The sequence below is a fragment of the Ambystoma mexicanum genome, chromosome 3p, assembly GCF_040938575.1.
Source record: "Ambystoma mexicanum isolate Mex_15411 chromosome 3p, UKY_AmexF1_1, whole genome shotgun sequence".
NCBI classification, from domain to species: Eukaryota; Metazoa; Chordata; class Amphibia; order Caudata; family Ambystomatidae; genus Ambystoma; species Ambystoma mexicanum.
In genome coordinates, this window is record NC_090925.1 from 297,567,965 (window position 1) to 297,575,507 (window position 7,543).

The window sequence follows — 7,543 nt, forward strand, 5'->3', positions numbered from 1 at the left end:
AGTTGGGACAAAGGGGGATACAGGTAGAAGTTTACCCCTTTGGAGATGGAATCACCCACATCATTTTATATAGTAATATTAATTAAGGAAAGAAAAACATGCCTTTGCACCCTTTGCAATTCCTCACAAAAACACACACACTAAGAAATGAAATCAGCAGGAAGTACTATCCCAACACTCAAATAAAAAAGCATATTCAGTCACCTTTAAGTTTGTAGGAATGCACACAATAACTTATTCAAAACAAAAGAAGGTAAGTAATAATTACAAGGTTCTAAATTGAGGGGAGCTGGGAGCCATTTTGCTCCTGCTTGCAGCCTAGAAGAGCCTGGTTAGCTTGACATCAACACCTACCAGGAGCTACTTTTTGGTTCCACAAGCCAAATGATGATGAAAATATCATGTCAACCTAGATAAGTAAGCATAATGACACATCTATACAACTTTTAAATCAGAAGGTGTCATAAATAATGGACAGCACGTCAATTTTGTATCTCATGGGGAAGTTAAATTTGTGAAACGCTACCTTTTAGGTCTTCAATGGTAACGTTTAAAGCTGCTATTTAGCTCTTGCTTCTACAATATTAATTTAAATCCCTGTGATGCAGTAGAATGAAGCCAGTTCAAAAGAATAATACCATAACTTTATAAGTCCAATCCCTATGATGTGTGTGATGTGTGGGGCCTTGTGCCCAAAAGTCACAAAGCCTCTTCTTAGGAGAGGGGATAGGTCGATAAAGATTTCTTGTGGTGGTGAAAAAAGTTCCAGAAGATACCCCCTCCTGATTTTCCCAGTTGACTTGGTGGATCAGCTGGGAGTCGCTGGCTATTTTCCCGCTGTTTGTTCCGGTGCCAGATGTCTATGGATATGGGTCTGAGGATTTCACAGGTGCAGGATTCAACCCCTGGTGAAGAAGGCAAGCAGGATTTAATGATGCAGGAGATTTCTGGACACCTCACAGGACATCGGGAAGTGACTTGCAGCAACAGTCACGTCACAGCAGTGATTACAGGCATCTCTCCAGTCGTGGTCAAAGAACTGGGAAGCAGAACCCTAGCAGGAGGGTGACTTGTGGCACAATCTGGCAACCACTAAAGCCCCAGGGAAACATGGGGAATGGCAACCCTTTGGCATGCAGCCCACTGGAAAACTGGTCAGTCCGCTGGGTGGTCTATGGATACCTCTGAAGGCTCTGGACAGCTGGATCCTCTAGAATGGGTCCCACCAGTCCATGGGTTGAAGCACCGCTGAGGGCCTTAGCAGGTCAGGTTGTCCAGCATGCCCTCACCAGGCCACACACAGGAAGGAATGCCAGGCTTCTTTGGAGTCCATGGATCTTCATTCAGCTACTCTGCATCCCATGAAAATACTCGCTGATTTGTCCACTGCGAATGTGGCCGCAGCCAATGCCTGTTCTCATGGTAGTGTCCTCTTATGACTGTGTCTAATTTCTCACTGTAGTATGCTAGAGGCTTGTGCCCCATGCTTGTCTTCTATGTCAGTACCGTGGTCATAACCACTCCATTGGAGTGTGAGAATAGGAACAATTCTCTTTGATTAGCTGGGATTCACTGGAGCTGTGCATATTGCTTCTTTCAGCTTGTCAAATGCCTCAGTTTTTTCTGTTGTCCATTGTAATGTCTTCTCCCCTCTTTGCGGTTCCTTCACTGCGCTCAATAAAGCCCTAGTGTAAGTGCTGTAGTGGAATACCCATGCTCTGCAATAGTTACATAGTCCTAGGAACTGTTGCTTCTGTCTTACAGTTGTGGGTTTTGGTAACCTGCGTATTGTTTCTACCCTTTCTGGTATTCCTCCTCTGTTGTTTTGGGATATCATCTGTCCAATGTACAACACTGGCAATATTGTAACTTGGCTTTGTCTACCTTGTACCCTTTTTCTGCTAGTACTGTCAACATGTGAGTCATTTCTACACTGTTCCTGTGTCTTGCTGAAAATCAATATGCCATGTGCATACTGTATAACCATGCTCTCCAGATGTACATTACATAAGTCCATTTGGAGTACCCTGTTGAATATGGAAGTTGATTCACAGTAACCCTGAAGAAGTCTTATATGTTTCCAATTCTTATTTCTGTATAGAAATGAAGTTAAGTCCGGTGAGTCTGGGTGTAATGGTATAGACAAGAATGCGTTCTTCAAATCAATTACTGTGAAGTAGGCAGCTTCTGTGGGGATGCTACACAAAATTGTCACTGGATTCAGGACTAAAGGAAATTCTGCTTCTACGATGTGGTTAAGAGGGTGCAAGTCCTGTATTAAATGCTATGACCCCCTTGTCACTTTTTTCACAGGGTACACAGCCGTATTGTATGGTGACTCTGATGGCATAAGGATGCCCTGCTTCACTAGTGCTGCAATGGTCTCATAGATACCTTAGTTTGACTCTCTCGAAAGTGGGTACTGCCTAAGTCTTGGTAAGATGGCTCCTGGCTTCAGGTTTATATTTACTGCTCCTATCCCTTTCAGAAGGCCCTCATCATAAGGACCTGTGGTCGATAAGATGCTGGGGACCTTTGCCAAATCTTCCTAGTGAAAGGTCGGCAGTGCTTTCAGCATCATCGCCATTGTCTGTGGTACCTCTCTGTAATGTATTCTCACCCAATATGTGAAGCTCTGTTTAAACACCATCTCGTGATGGAATATGTTGTCTTTGAATAGTTCTTCATCTGTAACTTTGGTCAGCCTTTATCCTTCTGCCACAGCGAACACTGCTCACCTTGGTCACCCTGTGTCATCTGTCCCATGCACTGCTATCCAGTCCTCCCCACTATTCGTGCCTCTAATTATAGTGGCACTATTGTCCCTTCCTTCTCATCTAATGGTATTTCTGGCCTGAATAATCACTCATTTGGGAGGCACAGCATTTTTCTCTGAATCCCTGGGAGCCATGCTATTATTATTTCAGTCCCATTCTGAAACAGTTCCTCATTTGCTTGCACCCCCCTCTGTACCTTCTGTCCACAATAGGCTTGAATAATCTCCCTCAAGTTTAGAAGGTGTATCCGTAGTGTGGAACAAACTATCCCCTTGTCAGTGAATGAAATGGTCATGTTAAGTCTGCTCATGATATCTCTCCCCAGTATGTTTACGAATGTCTGTCAAGAATAAAGTTGGGGCAGAGCTAAGTCTTGTTCCCCTATGTAAAGTGCAATATCTTCTGTGAAAGGAACCAATTATGTCACCTTAGTGACCACTTGAGCATTCATGGAATCGCCTGACATACTATATTTCCCTCCCGGATGCAGAATCTAGTCAGCCCTGTGTCTACAAAAAAACAGAATAAGTCTTGTCACCTATTGTCACCCCTATACGCGGTTTCTCCACTGGGTTGGGTGTAATCGAAAGGATGGAACATATTAAGTCCATCTGTGGGATGTCCTATTGAGGGTATGATGACATTCTGTTTCCCAAGGATAGGTTGCCCCCAACTACAGTGACCCCCACAATTTCCTTAAGGGAGTCGTTGTCATGGAGTCCATGTGGGCCACTGTCCCGTTGTTGGGTTGTGTGCTGTACTGCATCTGCAGTATTTGCTCTGCTGTGTATAATTGCTTTCTATTGCCCTGCATCTGCAGTGCCTGCGAATACTGCTGCACGGGCCCCTTCATTTGTGGCGTGTCTGTCATGGGCTGGTATATCTGCGGGTGTGTGTTCTGTGCCTGTCCTTGTTGTTGCGTCTGGATCTGGGCATAGAACTCATTCAGTTGCCCTCCCTGGATATGCTGGCTGGTATTGCATTCCAATTGACACAACAAAGAGGTGTGAGGGAAATTATGTTTTCTCCTGTTCTTTGGGCATCAACCCTCAAAAAAAGGTAGTTAACCTTTAACATAATACACAAAGGCTCATGAAAAGTAGTCTGATTCAGGGAAGAACACCAAACCTTCAAAGGTTCACAGGAACAAGAGCTTTAATGGACAGAACACTGATAGTCACTAGGAAAATTCAACCTACTGACAGTCAAAACATTTGTCAAAAATACTCTTTTTTATTAATACAAAAACAATTAAATGCAGTTGCTGGGAACAAATGTACTCACTAATTTGTCAAATAGTACATAATCACATAACAGAAAAAAGACAGGTACATATAAAAATATAAATAAACCAGGAAGTAGACAATTCCTTCCTCTTTACACAAGGCTCAAAAAAGATGACTAGTGTTGTCTTGTTATCAGAAGACAAATTTCAATCAGCTATACACTTATACAACTCGCAATTAATCCATTAAAAGTAAAAATGATACATACCCACTCATCCCAACATGTTTCTTTCCTCACGCAATACAAATACGATAAAATCAAATGAAATTCATCAGGGGAACCTATTGTCTGAAAAACATGTACAATATACAACAAAAATTGAGTCACAACAAATAGTGGCTAAGTTTACAGCTTTATGACAGGATCTGAAGCTTGTTAATACACTGCAAAACAGTCCAAACTTTATTGCAGCTCCAAAGTTTGTTACATTCCACCATTCTGTTGCATCCCTCCTCTGCTCCTAGATACCCTTGAGATATGTCCTATCTGTCTACACAACCAGCACTGGGGCGGTTCTCTCACTTGCCTCTGATACCCTCCAGTGAAACCTTCTGGACCCTGCTGCATTTGTTGGCCATATCCCTGATACCCTCCCAGAATCCCCCTTGGTTCTGTTGCATTTGTTGCCCATTCACACCCCCCTCTTCCTCAAAAGCCCATGCTGCGCATCTCCCGCCCAATGAACCCACCTCCCTCCAGCGGTGGTGTGTAGTGTGTCTGTAGCACGCTTTGTCCTCTCATGCTTGTTAATACTGCCCCTTTCATGGCGTATTTAGATAGCTTCTTCTGTACTAGCTTCACTTCCTTCTGCTTTCTTGCCTCTTGCTTTTTCCTTGCGCTCTCTTGCATTAACCTAGAGTTATGTACTATCGTAAGTTGTATTTCTGACCATGGTTTTGCTTCCATCCCCACCAGCTTTTTCAGTTGCCTTTGCACCTGTTCTGGCAACCCTTGACATAGTGTATGATTGAATAATGCCACTACTTCTTCTCACAGTTCTCACATTTCTAGGCAGTAAAGCTCTTGAATATCTTGAATATATTGTAGCAGGTCTTCGTCTTCCCCCATTCTGCATGCCATAATCACACTAATGTCTGACGTGTCTGCGTACTGCATCCGTAAAGCTTGCCATACAGCTGCTCATCAGTTAGCGAACGGCGAACCATCATGCTTCGTGTTCTGGGTTGTTACTCCTGGGTACCCCACCCTCTGCCATAAGTCATCAGCAGCCTCTCCGAGGGTCGCCACTAGTAGATCTTTAACATCCCCTACTGTTAATTTCTGTCCTGCCGTCAGTCTTTCAATCTCGTATATTCATGTCCCCGCACCCACAGTCAACGAGTGTAGCCTGCACCTCAAGTTTGCCTTGTGTATATGCTTCCATGGGATGTCCTGAGGTTGCCCTTTTCCTTTTCCAGTGAGGGCATCTGTGTGGACCCAATCTCCCTGTCTGGTCCTCTTGTCAACTTTATTTCTCCCTCTGGAATCCTGCGGTCTTTGGTGGCAGTGAACACCCTTTCCATTTCCCCATCCTTCAGGCTGAGAGGTCTCTGATCCTCTCTGCATATGGAGTTACACTATCCAGGCTGCGCAATGCATCCTTGTACCATCGTAATCACTCGTCTTTGTCACCCTGCAATTCCCCTGCGTCACTGTCTTCTCCCCATGTTGTGCTTCAATCAGTATTATTTATTTATGTATTTAAATGCTTTTGGTTATGCAAAACCTTTGCAATAAGAAAGACAAAGTGAAACACCATAAAAACAGAAAAATATAAAATTGTTAAAAGTATACATGTAAACATAGTGCAAAACACTACACATCAGTTTTTGTTAAAATCTCCACAGATAATATTAAAAAGAGTTTGAATCACTTTAAACAGATGATACATTAAAAGGATGCAATAAATTAATTAATACACTACAAGAGTGATATATTTTTGAATACAGACGTCCAATAAATGTTCTTTGCTATTTAAGTTTGTGACCCAAAAGCACTCAGTGTTTAAAAGACTGTAATGCTGTACTGAAAAGATGTTGGCCTAGGTCTGCAAGAACAGGACATACTATGATCAGATGAAAAAGGTTTTCAACAATAGTTGCATAATACCTACACATTCCACCCGAGCGTAGAATGTCCTGTCTTGCACCTGCAACCTCTCTAGTTGGGAGCAGGTTCAGTATGAAGAATATCAAATCTGTGTTTTCTGGGTGGGTGTTGGATAAGATTGGAAGGCAGAGTATTAAAACCTCTTATCTCATATTTAAGTTAAATTAGATGATAGCTCCTAGCTATATCTCTGTTCCTAATCAAGTCCGATTCAAACAAACGCCTTTTAGTATTGATTGACAGAACCATCAGAGCTAGATGATATCCTCTCATAATTTTTAGGGAATCCTGAACCCAATCTTCTAAGACTTTGCAGGAACTTGTGAACAACACTGTGCACAGATCTTCCATAAGGAAATTTGTGGAGGGCTGCATGACAACCTTCAATAATTGCAGTATACTCCATTCAGCACAGGCCAGAAGAGAGAACAGCCCCATCTCATGTCGGAAAACTGTGATAGGAGTACCCTTAGGAAGTAAAAGCAGCCTCTTCTATAACATTGATTTAAGTTTGTCCCAAGAATGTGTTAAAAGCCCTGTATCAGCCCCGTATAGCAAGCGTGGCATTGACTGTTGATGATAACATTTCCAAACTGGAAGAGCTGAAAATCTACCATACATTTTATCAAAGGCTGATAATTCAAAAGCATGTGGTGTGTGAGAGGGTTTCCGTTCTGGTGGGCTGTTTTTTGTTGCGTGTTCCTTTCTTTAAACAGATTTCTGGCGTCCGGGGACTGTGTTGCATTCTTTTCCGAGTACTCCCCTGCCTCCCTTCTTTAGGCCTGCCAGCTGCTCATGCTGTTCTTGGACGGCCTGCTTCTGTTCCCGCACGGGTGGAAGTGCCACGTTCCCACATCAGCACTACCAGTCTATACACAGCGTCAGTTTGGCAGGAGAGTTTGGCAGTCTGCGGCAGTCTACACTGCAGAAAACACCTTGTATCCTGTTGAGGTCTGTTTTCACTGCTGACTAAATTGAGGAGGAGTCAGCCTTTAAAACCTGCTGCCGCGGAGTTTGGCAGGAGAGTTTGTCAGTCTGCGGCGGGACAAGGCGTTGCGTCGGAACACCGAAGAAGAACCCGGAAGGCGTCTCTGCAGTTACCATCAGCAGACGGAAGAAGGTGAACTGGACCACCGCAGCTCTCTGTTGTCAGGGCCCTCAAAAAGAGGTAAGACCCGCCAGAGGACAATCTTGCGACGCAAGTCAAACAAGGGCAGCGGCTGTCTCCCCCCCCCCGGACAAGACTCAACAACATATCGTGCACCCTAAAGTAAATGCTCTCTCATGCATTTCCGACTCGGACTCTGTTGACGAGGCGTACTCAGCAGGGGTGGACCCGTGGCCGCCTGCACCTGGAGGCGAGTTGAGAG